Source organism: Trachymyrmex septentrionalis, unplaced genomic scaffold (genome assembly GCF_001594115.1).
Source record: "Trachymyrmex septentrionalis isolate Tsep2-gDNA-1 unplaced genomic scaffold, Tsep1.0 scaffold131, whole genome shotgun sequence".
Lineage (NCBI taxonomy): Eukaryota > Metazoa > Arthropoda > Insecta > Hymenoptera > Formicidae > Trachymyrmex > Trachymyrmex septentrionalis.
This window is the reverse complement of record NW_017304450.1, coordinates 1,505,535-1,522,751: the sequence shown is the minus strand read 5'-3', so window position 1 is coordinate 1,522,751 and position 17,217 is coordinate 1,505,535. Positions and strand designations below refer to the sequence as shown.

Below are 17,217 nucleotides of genomic sequence, written 5' to 3'. Positions count from 1 at the left end.
GTAGAACAATTTACATCAGAAATACGAACAATGTTTTCATCAAAGATTACAACCTACAGTAATTTTGGTGAATTTGAATGCGTGTTTATTCATGAAACTGGAAGCACAAACAGTGAACTATACATTTTCTTCGTATTATAATAAAACTCTTCAGAATCTTTCCGAAGATTTTTCCGTTGATTTTGATCATTGATTTCCACTAATATATATATTCCATATGACGCTACTCTGGATTGTTAGAATAAATCTTATACATATATGCCCCCTATGTTTCAAAAAAGTTTGCTTTTTGTACATATAATTTTTAAAAATAAAAAGGAATATAAATAAGTCATTTCGTTACATTAAACATTTAGGATATTCCGAATTCTCGCTCTGTCTTTAGACACAGCTTTCACATATGACTACAATAAATATCAATAAAAAGATTTAATCGTGATTTTAAATAATAAAATTAATGGAAAAGTAATAAATTTGTTGATATATTAAATTTAGATCTGACGTGACAACAAAGATAATATAAATCTAATAAAAATAAACTGTGTAGTAATTCATACATATATGTATAGATGCAAATATAGAAATAGATAGTACATACATAATAAAGTATATAAATGCGCGTATCAATACTGTGTATGAGACAGAGAGAGAGAGAGAGAGAGAGAGAGAGAGAGAGAGATGAAAAAAAAGGAAAATAAAGAGAAAATTGTGCAAGGGGGTATCTAATAAACAAGGAAACTGCTTATCATCCATCCAATTTGAGATGAGTTCTAGTAATTCCGTAAGCAATGAGTCTAGTAACGTAGAGTTCTCTCAAATCTTACTCTCTCTCTCTGTATCTCTCATCCTCTCTTTTTCTCTGTTTCATGATTTAAATTAGCGTTTGCGTGATATAGTTAGAGATTGACGGCCTGTGTTTTATTGAATTTATGATAAATTGCTTCCGAAATTTCCATTTACTATACAGGCAACGTTGTGAAGCGAGAAGAGAGAAAGGGGGAGAGGAGAAAACCGTTTTCGCATATTTAACCCGTGAAAGAAGAGATTACGGAAATTCCTTTGTGAATCAAGGTAATGACCGCGATTAGAATCGCGGCGATTCCTTTCACGAAAGAGAAAAAATCTACTGAATACATTTAAACTTAACATGCGCGAAACACATACACACACACATTAACGGCGATAATGATCGATGAATGCATAAATCTGGCACTTCAAAAAGGGTATTTACATCTAATCCGTACTTACGCATCTAATTGAATTTTTCCGTTCGAGTTGATATTAAACAGAAGATAAATCAAGCAATCCATGCAAGCCTGCTAGACTGCGTAAGCCATTCTTTGTAAGCCTTTCTTGTAAAAAAAAAAGCTAAATATTAATTTGTTATTATGTCGCTTTATTGTTATTATTCATAATTTATCATGATCGATTTAATTGTTTCTATATGAGTCGTGTTACATTCAGAAAAATTATCGTGCTATATATTTAATATATAGCAGTGTTTTATCATCTTTTTTTATGTATAAAGGAAAAAAGTAAAAATAAATACATTTACTTGGTATAAATTTACTTTTACATTTTCGTCTTCATTAAAACTTTAAGTAATTCCTAATCAGAGGCAGATAAATTCTTAATAGGGTACGAAATGTCCCTTTTAGAGATACCTTCACAGATACGCAAGGATGACTGACGATCTCATAAAATTTTGGCAATTTAAGGAAGATAAGGACACATTTTTCATAGGAAGAATATATATCCTATACTCATATATAACCCATAACCGGAAAGATCAAGAACCTATCACTTTAAGGGAAGACACGTCGTAATTCTGTGCCATCCAATCATTATCTCGTGATAAGATCTTCATTGTTGTATCCTTGGATAGGTCACGAGTTTAATAACACCAGTTAGCTATATCATACTGCTCGCGATGCTCCCTAATATCGATTATTGTGCGCACGATTCTGTAAAGGGTTGTTGCGATAATGGCTTATTTGCTCCACTGAATCAACGAGAACAATAAGCCGTGGTAGACAAGTAAAGGACGACGTACCCGATCGCCCACGCTCTTCTCTGAAGACAAAGAATTTCCCCAGAAGTCTGCTAAGCGATAAATCAGTTTCTCATCACGACTTCGAATTTGCCTAATATGAGAAATATCGTTACGCAAATGATAAAGAGATCGATCTATTTTTCAGATACACCCCGGTCTTTGAAACTGAACTGCATGTAATTTATTCCTGTGAACAATATAACTTTTTACACTATAATATACTTATTTATTATTCTATGTTGAATTATTCCAACATAAAAATTAATAATATAAAATAACAAAGCTAATATGATTTAAAATTAGATTGAAACACAAATTAAAATTAGAACTCTGGTAAAAATGAGACTGAATGTTTCGCCTCCGCACCTGCTATGTCTATTAAAATCTGTGAAATTCTGTTTAAAAAAACATAGAAGCATCATGAGCTTTTTAGAACAAAGTTTTTGCGAGAAAGATCGTGCAATTCATGTACTTTAGAGACAAAAGATTCATAAATAAATCTGTGAATATTTTGTTTAAATCAAAAAAATTAATTTAAGAAATTATTACACGTAATAATTTAAAGGAATTATTCAAAATAAGAACATTTTTTTTAATTGTGATTTTTATGTGGCAGTCTTGATAAAAATCTTTGTTGTATTTCTGACACTGATAATTAACAGGGAAGGTAAACAAAATGTGTAAGCTACCTATTTTTTGAGTTTCCTTCGCCTTTCTTTTCTCTTATTCATAGTCGGCTTCATATAATATATGCAAAACATTGGTCAGTATTCATAGTCGGATCTTATATTTAAAATCGTCTCAAGTACAATCAAAAAGATTATGAACCAATCAGAATGTATTAGTATCTTAAGACGTTACTCAAAATGATCTTAAAATAAGAACCAACTACAATACCGACCATTTTTTTTTTTTGACTGTTCTATTTATGGATAATAAAATAACCGACACTTTCTCTCAGCATGCAAAGATAAAATATGCTTACACAAAAACAGGCATAATAAATCATTAGCCTTATTCAGGACTAAAATTGACCTTTTTAAGGATCCCGTATTATATCCCGTATTTGTAATACGGGAGATCTGAAAAGCTGTTGGAAATAAATAATTAATAAAATAGGTAGATTTTTTACATATTTTTCGACCTCCCTCTGTTGATTATCACTGTCAGAGTAACAATAAAAATTTTTATTGACCGACGCAAAAAAATATCAAAATTCGAAAAAGGAAATCAGAAAATATTCTGAATAATTACCAAAATATATATGGATTTCACAAATTTCCATAATTTGCATAATAAAAAATATATAAAAATGTATAAATCAAAAGACTATTATAATTTCAAATTAATTTCGCCTTTATTTATAAATATCCCTTTGAAAAAGCAATACGTTATCATAAATGAATTCCCTTTAAACTTCGCGTTTTCTTATTTATTGTCGCAAATAGACTCTAAGAAATCATCAACAATAAGTATCAATAAATGAATTGATGGCGTGTACCGTGTAAATTATTGCACGTTCTATTGATGTATATAGTATATCGGGAACAATATCGGTTTACAAGGGTCGATTATATTTCATGTTATAGTGCAAATCTTACACTGAAAAAATTTATTGAATTTTAATAAATATTTGTTGCAATACTAACAAAATATTTACTTACAGTAAATGAATATTTACTCAAAATTAAAAAAGTTATGCTTAAATGCAAATAAATATATGTATTTACATTTAGTAAATATTTCGTCAATACTATTGAAACAAATATTTATTAAAATTTAGCAATTTTTTTTCAATGTACAGTGAGAATCTTTGTTGCCGCGAGCGTTATAAAAATCTGACAAATTCGAACAAATTTATCACGTGATTGCGTCATCCTTATATGAAATATTACGAAGCTCGCATGCGGTTACCTCTCCCACGAGTGCATCACACGACGTTATTGCCTCGTGGTAAAGTATTTTCGCGACCGATCGCGAATCAAACTTTCATTAAGCATTAAACATACGACATATACCCTGCAGCATTTTGTACAATATTCTCGCCTCAATACAGTAGAATTGATCGAAATTTATGATAATTAATGATAAATATAGTTTCCATTTAAGAAAAGAGATTACTCTTAAATAATCATAAAATATAAAAATGTATCTCTATCTTTAATAATTCTCAATCGTTGCTTTATGTAGATATTGTAGATCATTCCTGTGAGTTGTTGACAATAATGACAAAACGAAAAAATTTTTAATAATATGAGAAAGAGGACAAGAGAATCCTCCCTATCACCTAATTTATAACGCAAATTGCAAAAGCCGAAGTAATCGACTGATATGTAATATAACATGTAATATATATATATATATATATATATATATATATATATATATGTACAATATATGGAATAAAGTGCGCAATCCTTGCACGTGCAATTCCTCGAAATTCTAAGAAATTCCAGCAGGACTGCCGTAATATCGAAATTGTACGTGCAATGGGTTGTAGCAATCGATTGCGCAGAAATAGAACTTGCTCTAATTCGTGCGATTTTCGCGAGCACAACATCCGGTTCTTCTGATAACTTTTAGTTTTCGCAGATATTACTAATAGTAGTCTTCGTATCTTGGTATTCAATATTGGGATACATCGATTAGTGAAGCCCACGTACATGCATAATTAATCGAATTATCAATCAAAGTCTCCATTATCGTCGAAATGTATTACAATATAGATATTAAAGCTGAATTAAAATTATTGCATTTTCTCCTGTGAGGACAAATCAACAGAAAGAGTCTCGTTTGCCTCGTAATGCAATAATTTCAAAGTGTCATTAAATTATTAAATAATTATTTAAAAAATTCATTACAATTACACTGGTAAAAAGTACAGAACTGTTACACGTTTTGTTACAGTTAGCATGTCAAATAATTGGTGCGATAAAATGAGTATAATTGCAGAATACTACAAAGTTTCAAATGTAATCGAGAGAGGAGTATGTTTTAGATCTCTCTTGTATTCTGTATAAATTTAGAAACGTTAGCAATACATTAAATTAAAATTATTGCATTTTCCTATAAAAGCAAATCAGAAAAAGCCTCATGTATCTCTCGTAATTATAAATTATTATTAAATCATTAATTATATGTTAAAAAAAATTTTCATTACAATTATTTAGTTAAGAAATGTAAAATTGTTACATGGCTTGTTATAATTAGCATATCAAGTAATTGGTGATAAATATAAATATAATTATGAAATACTACCATAGTTTTGTGTTGAAACTCATATTTTCCCGTGACCTGGAAAGTCTATATAGCGCCACTCAACTGTATCTTATTTTCTCATTAACTCCTCTGTTAACACTCCGTATACATATAACGTTTCTTTTATTGAGTATATCTATGTTCACTAAGTGATTTCGTTATCGTTTTTACTCGCTGTCTTCTTCCTCAAATCCAAGTTTCTCAAGTCTAACTGTTTTCACGTTGTTTCAAAATCTTTTAAAATAGTTTTAAATTGCAATACAGAATTAGTTTTTAATCTCTCTTTATTTCGTACATCAAAAGAAGAATTTTGCTGAAGTATCTAAAAATTTAGTTAAATATAGATATCTAAAAATAATTTGTTGGGTCATCAAAATCGTATAAAATCAGTAAAATCATTCTTTCTGTAAAAATAAAAAAAAAATTGTTCGCAATATGTTATATTATAATACAATATTAATATACCGGAAATATATTTGCAATATTATCCCTGTTTGTACGTGTGCTCTCGCGAAATACGAGCGTATCCGAGAAAATAAGGTAATATCTCCGATCCCATCTCGCAGATATGCGCCCGGCGTGCGTTTGGTGTGGCGGGTAAATGCAAAAGTCATTTTCCTTAAGTTGTGCACCGCGAGCGGACTATCCTACCGACATTATCACCATCATGTTCCTCGATGGCCACAAAACTTGCGCGGAACTTCCGTAATGAAACGAGGTCAAAAAAAGATGAAACTCCCGCACTTCGCCGTTGATCCTTCTTGCCCTCGCCATCCGAGCAACCATGCGCTGTCGTTTCCGTAAGCACAAAGTACAACTATTGGCGCGTTTCTTCCCGATTCAATTACATTAGAGAACGTCCGGGGACCTTTCTTTTCTCCCATCTACCGGAATGGTGCATATTCCGGCTCACCTTCGCCGACATGTATAACCGTCCGGCCCTTTCTCTCCTTTTTTCTCCCCTCTGCCTACGTCGCTGCCTTTTAAAATGCCGTGCAAACCCACGATAAAGTCGACGAGTTTCATAAATAAATACATTTCCCCGCTACAATATGTCCGCCAGTACCTTTCAATAAACTTTTAGTATTCAGTTTATATCGTTTCCCAAGAGGAAATACATGTACATTCAATGATTAAATGTCGTAGGTGCCCAACTTACGATTTGTGATATTTGATTGACGCAAAATCATACTTGTAAAATCTATATTTTTCTCGTTCGAATGAAATATTAGACTTGGTAAGAGAGTTGTTGATTGTATACATATCTATACATATACTGATCGTGTATATGGTACGCTATTCCATCTTCGTTTGACAGCATTTCTCTTTAAGAGAAACGACGTCGGATTAAAATCCCTTTCTACTACTGGATAATACATCCGAGTGCATTGCAATAGTTCTTTGATTTATCTTTCTGTACTATTTCCTTTTTGCAAAATTACCCATCTCAAAATAACTTTAGTTTTATTTATATATTAAAATTTTTATGCAAGCGAGCTGTTTAATTTTAATAAAGTGAATTGTTTTTTATAGAAACGATTTATTGCACAACACTGTAATTTCAATTATCATATTACGTTACACATTCAACTATTTTACTTGAAAAGATAATTATTTATTTTAAGCTTCCTCAAATACATGTAACATTATCAGTACGAAAAAAGCTTAGAAAGACGGCCGAAATAACCTGAAAACAGGCAAACAGGCTGACCGCTGGAACAGCCTACAAAAAGCGTTTAAATTCTACTGTCCGATACGGATATATTTTGTCGTCTTTACGAAAGCCAAGCATAACTTTAAAGAAAGGGTTAGTAACTTCTATGCTATGATAGTGAGAGAAGGCACTTCAGCTCTTTTCAGGTCGACTGGACCAGCTGAATGATTAATGGAATTAACTGATACTGAAAAAAGCACTTTCATCCATCTTTCGTTCCCCATATCCGCCTACATTCATCCCTCTGTCTCTTTCCCTCTCTTTTCTTTCCTCGTCTCTTTGCTCGCCTCGTACGTTGCTCCACGTTTGTCCAAGGATGGACAAGGACATGGTCATCGGAAGATAGCAAAAATGCAGAGGCAAGAATAGACGGATTTATCGTGGAGTATCATTTGCAGGGTGTGCCTGACAAATTTTGGATTCCCTTAACTGTTCAAGAGAGTTCATTCCTTCTTTCTTTTCCTTTCTACTCCCTGCGGCTGTTCCCTATCGACGTTCTCATCCATCAGTGATGGATAGTCGTGAGAAAATGAAAAGCCGTCTTTGATTTATCGCTAAGCGATCATCTCTGTCGGCGTTATCTGCGGAAGAAACGTACATCATGAATACGCGGCGCAAGTAATGGACCTCCGGTGCTGCTGTTCTCAAATTATCCCGTTGCAAAACACGAGCTGGGAATACTAAAAGGATAATGTATAATCGCGCATACATTAATTATAGCGCAGCGTCGAAATTGCTTCCAGTAATATTCTGATATATTAACGCAAGAAGCTACTGGAAGATTTAAGGAAAGCAGAAGATATTGTTGCTTAAACGCTACTCTTAATCATTTGATTTGCATCAATTTCGGAACTTTATGTATATTATTTCAATTCTTTTGAATAATCCCTCTTAATGTAACAAAAAAAAAAAAAATAAGACTCATCTTATTAAAAAAGAAGCCATGCATTAGTTTAATGAAATAGTATTTTTTTTCAAGCGTAATACATCAACGTTTTTATGATAAAATCCTTTAGAAAATTGCTGTCATTAATAAAAGAGAATAAAACGCAAATGAGATCACTAGAACGATCAAGGCTATTACTTTATCGTATTTGATACAAGTGGTCGTATCAACCAACTCGCTTACCGCTATCTTGATCAAAGGCTTTAAGAGACAGCTCGCATTTAGTGAGCAAAAATGTTCTTTGAATTTACAAAGAACATTTTTTAAATTAAAATTAAATTAAAATTAAATTTTTCTCAAATATATATACAATTTCAAATATAAGCAGTTTATATTTTTGTGCCAATAAACGTTGTCAAAAATTAATATTATATTCAAATTCTATTGTTTTTGTACCGATTTAAATTATTTATCAAAAATGATAACTTCAATGAATAATTAAGTAGACAGATACTTTTCAAAATATTTTTTTATTACAGATTTTTTAATAAGAAAAAAATGCTCGCTAGATTGTGCCTAGAAAACGAGAATTTAATTACTCGAAATGCATCTGAAACAGTCGCTGAAAAAGTGCATTTAAAACCTAGCACCGCCCAATTCTCGTTTCCCACGAAATAGTCTATTAATTATCAAAAGAAAGGAACATTTTCACAGCTGTGATATTTCATCAGCCTAATAGCCTGGACATGGCATCATCCTATTCATTTAAATGCTTACACAGTAAAACGGCCACAAAGTGCCAATTCAGCATTCTCGAAGTTTATAATGTGTGTATTTTTACGTTATTTTTAAAATTTTAACATATACAATAAAATATTTTTTCTAAACAAATATAATTTTTAAACATAACACACAAGGTGACCAAAAGGATTGTGTTGAAAGTAAACCGTTATTTTTTTTCTCCTCCATTTTTCGGCAATTGTTTTGTTTATTTTTATTGGAGTCGGGTACTTAAAATCTGTCAATTTCATATAAGCTGTTGTACAATCCCGTTTATGAGCGGCAGTATGAACACATTAATCATTAGAAAAAGAGGTTCAAAAATTTTTTAAATATTTTTTGAAAAATTATTTTTTAAACATAGTATTATTAACATGGATGAGTAGAGATAATTTTATTATAAAACTTTTAACGTGGGCGGATAGAGATAATTTTATTATAAAACATTTTTTAATATCTTGAATAGTTTTTAAGATGTAATGAAAAAAATTAAAAATTGCTTTTATACCTACACAGAATAATTTCACCTCTTAAACCGTTTTTCCGCATCAACAAATTAATATTGTCTAAATTCATCTATTTACATAATCTATTACATATACTCGTAAATATATATATGTGTATATGTACACACACACACACACACACACACACACACACACACACAAAGCTTCATAAAATTAGAATTTAACACTTCGCAAAGTTTTCTTTATAAGCGTATCTTCGTTTAAAACTTTTTTAGATCCATATTTTTTACGGAATCTACGACATGCTTCTGTTTAGTTTTTGTGTCTCAACTGTAGAAGCATTCAATGAGAAACACCTTTTCTTCTATGGTTAATACGTTCATGCTGATACTCATAAATTGACTTATACAACAATTCAAATGAAATTGACGAGTCTCAAACACTCATAATCGAAAAAAACGATCATCGAAACGGAAAAAAAGAAAAATATAATGGACTACTTTCAATACAGTCCTAATAATCACTTTATATAAAATAAAATATATCAAGTTACTTTTGTGCGAAAAACATCAAAAAACTATCTGATAAATTTATGGATTTAAAAAATTCTTAAATAGATATAATAAAATGATCTAAAGAATTACATAATGATGTAATTTTCATTATGTCGTCGAATTGATAAAAGATATTCAATTATAGTCTAAATTATTTTTTTGCGAGCTCACTTCACTTGCAACAATAAAATTAATTTCTCGACTACATATTTGCCTGATATTCACAGTTCATAGTACCAAGTTCTCGTGATTTTTGCTATGTATATCTACTTTGACTTCAGCTTTCAGCTACAGTTCTCTCGACACGTCTATCCTTTGCTGTTGACCATTCTGTCCTGCTGTTGACCGCTATTCTAACAGTCAAGCGACATGACCAACTTCTGTACGTTCAACTGTATGTCTGTGGCGAGTCGGTATAGCTACTTATTAATGGGAAGACTTGTTGCTCCGTCACGATACTACAGTTGCAGCTCCATTGTAGTTTATGCATCTCTCTCTCTCTCTCTCTCTCTCTGATTTTGAAAAAATATACAGTTTTTTTACATGCATTAGAATAAATTTGTCAAACAAGGCAAGATAATAACTTGCACAATTAACTTAATTTATTCCACTTTAATGAAACGTGTTGCCGAAATAGTAAGATATACATATAAGAATATATTTGCAATTTAAATAAGATTATAATGATATATACATATAAACACAGCAAAATAATAATAATAAGATGAGCAAATAAATAAAAAGAATCTATTTTAAAATACTTTAGAAATTGTTAATTTAACGTGTTTGCAATTTCCATTCTTACATTTTGCATACAAGAAATTGGCACTTAATATTTAGTAGTTTTAATTCCAAAAGATGTAAGATTCTCACGCGCGTTTAAAGAAAAAAAAACAAACGGCCGAGTGTCGTTTCTTTCCGAATGAAGTAGCTTGAGTATCCTCTCGACTGAAACCGTCTGCCAATGTCAGTACATTTTACGTACGTTGGATGCAACAGAGCCAAATGTATTTTTCATGAAGCCGCAATAAAACTTGCAGCGACGAAAGCCAATAACAGTAAACCGACGGCTCGTAAGGCATACTCGTATATTCTTTTGCACAGTAAACCATTCCGTCGCGCACTTTTCGTTACAAGGTGTGAAAAAACCAGCGAATTATCTACGTTTAACTCAATTAATGGACTTTAATCAATTAACAAGTAAAAAAATTTAGACCACATTCTTGCTCCGACAAGCAACAAGTTGCGTGTCTAGAAAAGTCGTGTTTAATAATTCGTATTTATATATGACCTGACTAATATTAACAACGTGTATGTGTGTTTCGTTTTTCATTATCTTAAAATATACTATCGTCGTCGGTAATTAATATCTCGCCTGTTATCCACTTAATAACTCTGCTTATTAAATACAAAAATAATATTATTCATAACTAAAATATGGTAAACGTTACTCGATAAAATATATAGAAAACAATAGAGCAATATCCTTAAAGAAGAACGCATTCTTCAGCAAAAGTTTAAACTAAAACATTTAAAAAACTTCTAGTAATTTAAAAGACTAAATTATTTTACGTTAAAAATTTGAAAGATTGGGAATGGAGCGAAAAATTAGCAAATAAATAGTAAAAAAAATGTGGTATAGGTCGTATTTGATTGTGCTGAAGTGGCTGTGCCAGTTTAATAGACGTATCGTGGGCAGAACCGGAATAGTAATGTCACTTATTAAATCGCCAAGCAATTTAATAATTTTTGACGCTAATAAGCATCTTTATAAGAATATTAATAATCTAGATGTTAATAAGGATCATAAATCTGTAAATAATTTATTGCAAAAATTCATACAAAAATATTTAAGCATCTAAGATCCATTTTAATCAAATATAAAAGTTCTTTTTTTTTTAATTATCTTCTTTTTTTCTTCTTCTTACGTTAAGCCTCTGGCCTGTATTACACCTCTCTGCTTGTGGTGCGCACGCTAATTATTCAATTGTCACGAGCATATTACACCTCTCTGCTTGTGATGCGCACGCTAATTATTCAATTGTCACGAGCATATGGGACCTATAGTTTTTTTAATGCCAGTTCCGAACACCGGATTTTTCGAGAGGTAATCTATGGGCGAGGATACTCTCAGGAGATTGCAGGCCTTTTCCGAGAAAAGACACAAGCGTGAATATTTGGATTCCTACTAGGATCGAACCCGGGATCTCTGGCATGAAGGACCAATGCGTTGTCTGCCATGTCATGCTCGCGCTCTTGTTTAATTATATTTTTTTTATATATTTTAAAATTATACAAGAATGATACCGAATCTTGTTTCGCATAACTCAATCTTTGTTAATCTTTTAAAGTATAAAGAAAAAAATTTGTCTTATTCTATTTGACGATTCACTGTCCAATGTGCTCATTATGAGATGCAATTTAAAACAATTTAATTTACGATCTTCAATCTTGTAATATCTTAATAACTATTCAAGTATAATATTTTATGAAAAGAGAGAGAGAGAGAGAGAGAGAGAGAGAGAGAGAGGAGAGAGAGAGAGAAAAATAAAACGAACATAATCATAACTTTTTGCGAATGACAGAAGCAAAGATTTTTCGACCAGGAGAATAATCGGTGGTAGGCGGAAGATATGACGCGAAATAATTGAAAATGATCCATCGACCGATCCAACAGTGGCAGTGCGGCATTAATTTAAAATGAAACTGATCTGAGTTATTTCCGTTCTATTACCACGAGTATAATTGTGAAACCATTAGACAGAGATTCAGACGAGCGGCCGTAGTTAATCTCATCATCATAGTGTACATTGCAAATCTGTACCTATTAGTGAGATCCTTCGGAATTACTCTTGAATCTGGAAAATATCTTTATCTCAAGATTGATGAATGCTGCAAGGGGTACTTGTACAGATAAATCGAAATAAGTCGTCCACGAATCTTATTGCCTTGAGATAACATCATGCGCTGAAAGGTTATTTTCGATAAACGAAAGTGAAAATAAAGTAAATAAGTAAATGTAACACATGAATCTATGTTGAATATTTTTTAAATATACATATAAAATCGTATTGTCAGGTTTTATTTCATATTAAAGACATTTAATTTTAATAATTTTATATGTATATTAAGATTATTAAGCAATATTTTTAAATTTTTATTACACGTTTAGCGCTAAATGTTGATTTTTATTTTCTACCTCTGTCGAAACAACTCTCTCAGGCAAATAAAATTCTCAACCAAACAGTCCAATTTGCAATTACATATGCGATTACACGCTTTACATATGCATCAGTGCGTTTTTTTGCGTCGTTGAAAAGTCCTCGTTAGAGTAGATATTGTTTCGTCGTTCACGAAAATGACACTAATGGCTTATGTTGCATAATCAAAAACATTTAACGTCAACCGTCGAAGTATGAGAACAAGACGATCGGAATAGTGATATAAAAATGTCGCACAAAGCGACGCTTGCCTAAAAATATTAAAAATAAATTTTCAAGGATGATAAATCTGTGCAAATTTGAATTAAATAAGTTCGAAATTTCGAATCATCGCTGGTTCAATTTTGAATCAATCGTCTATTTTATTTGATTTATTATTTTGCATAACTCTCTCTCTCTCTCTCTCTCTCGTAAATCAAAAAGTATTTTTTCTCGTTTATTAAAAAAATTTGTAACGTTATTAAAAATACTTTATTACTTTTAAGTTATACGGCTTTTAATGTAATCCGGAAAAAACTTGATTCGTTTTCAAATAAATAAAATTTCGAATCGATTCGTCCTCATAAGTGCTTCATTAGCATACTTCTAAAGAACGATATTAAAAAACTTTTACGCCGATCTTTTCCTTCCTCGCAAAACAACTTCGAATAAAACTAAATGTATAAAATGTTCCGAAATCGTCATACAGCATAATTCAAACGTTGATTCTCCTACAAATGTGCACAATCGATTTTTTGCTCAGCGAACACTTGACACAAGTGACCTAATTACGGAGATACTTAACATTAAAAATTAGTCCAGAAATATATGTGTTGAAATGTATAATTCTGAGCTCTGACTTTTTCCAGAAAACGGAAAAATCTCGTCTAAAGAGGAGAATTTCTCGCATATGTATATGAAATATACATTAAAACTATATATTGTATTTATCCTCGTTTTATAAAACAAGATAATTTAAAATTAAGTAAAGAATATATTAATATCGTGTATAACACATTTGTAAAATTAAATTTTTATTTAAAAAATGCATCTTTTATATTTTTAAGTGATTGTGTTCCAAAATATATTAATATTCCGATATTAAAAACACCTGTCATTTTTTTTTCTAAATTATCTAGCATTTGAATATCATGTATGCACACATTTATATATATAGATATCATCAAAATTAAATTTTTGATTGTGTTCTAAAAAAAAATTGATATCTCGATATTAAAATAATCGCCATTCTTTTAGCATTTAGAATCGTACATGTATGTGTCTATATGCATATATATTTTATAATTCATATATATATATATATATATATATGTTATATATATGTATGTATATATTGATCATAGGGGTGAAGAAATGATGTGACGGAAGAACAAGCGCCTTGGCGCCCTTCTTGCCGTCCCAGACAACAACGACCGAATATAGCTTCGCTATGGAAGCTAATGAACCAATTACACGTAATAGGACCGCCGCCTTCGAGGAACGATTGTCTCGGCTTTCTCGGCTGCTTCAAGGACTCTCGCTATGCAAACAATGGCCTCGACGAAGAACGTTGCAACGGCCTGCACTCGATCGGTATCGAATCGCGCTTTTAATTGGAGTTGAGTACTATCGTATGGCTCACAGAATAAAAAAGCGAAGTTTCCTACATACAACGCATGACGGTATTATAAATTAATTAGGCACGTACTTCATGGATTAATTAGGATAGCATAATTAGGAAGTTACATTGAAGATTTTCAGATAGAATCAAAGTGCGACGTTATACAATAATTACGTCAATTTAGTGCTAAATTTGAGATGTTACTTTGTTTTTATATACGGAGAATAGACAATTCCTAAAGAATAAGATGCTACATTTTTGCAGAAGAAATTTCCAAAAGAGTAAAAGTCTGTAGATATAAAGATAAGATAAATCGTTGTTTATTATAAATTGTTCAATATATTAGATTTATTATTAAAAAAAAAGTTACGCACTCTTATTAAGTCAACATTAAAAAAACTTAAGATTTCGTAAAGTCAATGTATTAACTTTTAAATAAAATCAAGTGATAGTAAATTTTTTTATCATAATAATTTTTTTGACAATACAATCAATTATTTTGTAAACCTAAATAAGACTATAGAAAGTATATCTAATCCAAGTTACCAAAATATCTAGCTTTATCTGTACCTCAACATCCCTTCTTATCCCAACTAAATCCATTGCTTCTACATAGAAGCTACAGTTTTATATAAATTAAGTAGAAAAAAAGCTCTGAAGTATTGCCAATAAGAGCCAGACACCAGATGATCACGTGTAACTAAAATTTATTCAATGTAATACAATACACGTTTCGAGTCACTGTTAGGATTCTTTAATAAATAAAAAAAAAACTAATATAAAAAACAACATATATGAAAGTCAACGTTTAAGTAATCGTTATGTGAGTTAGCGCTAAATAAAAAAGATGCAATTCTGTAATATATTTTTTGCTACAGTTTTTATTCCAAATCCCAGTTCTAAAATGCTATACTTTCATTATGTATACTTTCATTTGACCGCAATTTGATTTAATTATTGTCCACACTAAATTGCTCCCAATCTAAACTAATGCCTGGAGAACGGGTTAATGCAAAGTCGTAGCAATATTCTATTTAGTAAATCATTCATCGCTCATGATCCTTACATTAATTGCTGGTAGAGGTACACTTGAACTCTATGAAATGAGTCTCGTCGGCTTCTTTCGGAGAACTTCAATATGTACACATAACTTTTGCAATTCATATGATTGCTTTTTAAACTCGATCGGCATGTTGTGGCATTAGTTAGTAGATACTTAATCCACAAATGGAAAAAATTCATTAAGGGAGAAAAATTTTAAGAGCTTGTCGCGGATAAAAAAAATGGAATAAATTATACAGTCAACGAAAAGAAAGTTCCGATGGCTTTTTCTCCTCCTTTTCTCCTCGTGTCTTTCCCTCGCACAAAAGTGAGTTCGAAATTGATCAATCTCACGCATATCAAATCAAAGCACGAAGGATTCGGAGGTTCGTTACTTTTTACAGCATTGACGTTTCGGATCGTTCCTCATGAAAAAAGGCGCGCGTGCCTGAATGCTCACATTTCTCGCAGCAAGAGGGTCATTCGAGCGGCACAATTATACTGACACATGTTACGTGGCTTCACGCAAATCGCAATATAAGAGACTGCCTTCGATCTTTTTGGCTATTTGATTTGGAATATTATTATTTGGTTTATTATTTGGAATATTAGTTTCATCAATCAGATCTGCGAATCATCCTCGGATTTCCAAATCCTGATTAACGTCAACTGGCGTGATTTCACATTCTCGATTGTTTACAATTAGGTCCAAGTAAAAAATAATTTCTTTTTATAAAAAGTACTCATACAATTTCTCAATAATAAAATAGATATAATATTTATCAACAATAAAGATTTCAATTTTTGGCGCTTAATGGATTAAAAACACTTTATATATATAAATTGTTTAAAAAAATAAATATTGTAAATTTGAAAACGATATCTAATAAATATAATAAACCGACTTGTTATAAATAAACAATTTATTTCGGCAAAATTTAATTTTTATTATTATAAATTATTATAATCTATTTTATATACTTATTTATTTGAACAGTAAATCAAAATATCTTCCTCCCCTTAAGTTTGCAAGTACATTTCAAAGGCTTGCCCAGATTCCGGCTTAAAAATAAAACTTTTCTTAATATATATTTATTCAGTCTTCGTATTTTGATGCGGAAAACTCATCCTCCATGTTTGTGATGCCAGTCTGTACTGTTGTTCTAATTATGTTGAACAGACTTTTTGTTTCTTTACTAACGGTTGAATCTTACGAGAAATTTCATGGTTAACACTAAAGCCAATATATACTCCGCAAACTTTAACTTTTCCCGTCATATAACGAGAAATAATTTCCTACCCTCATTTTAATATCAAATTATCGCTATCATAATATTTATTTTAAGATAATGTTAATCTATGATAAATTTTATGTTATACAAGTTTAAAAATTGAAACGCTTATTTAGACAATGTATCTCAAACAATAAATAAAGAACAGCAAATGAGATAATGCAACAATTTCCACTTTTCATTTGTTTTCCTTGCAGTTTTCCATAGTTTTATGAATTTATTTTATCTTAACTTGGATGCACAGGATTAAAACCTATGTATAACTTCAGTACATTCTATATTTGTTTAATTTACGGACTAATACACTACAATATTAGAAATGTATTTTGTTTTCATCATTATATATATATA

The 17,217-nt window shown here is 31.0% G+C and overlaps 1 protein-coding gene across 2 annotated transcripts in view; it reads right to left on the bottom strand.

Annotated features, from left to right (window-relative positions):
• Positions 1 to 17,217, bottom strand: part of LOC108757073 (two pore potassium channel protein sup-9) — an 83,558-nt gene that overhangs the window by 6,510 nt on the left and 59,831 nt on the right. The window lies entirely within an intron of this gene.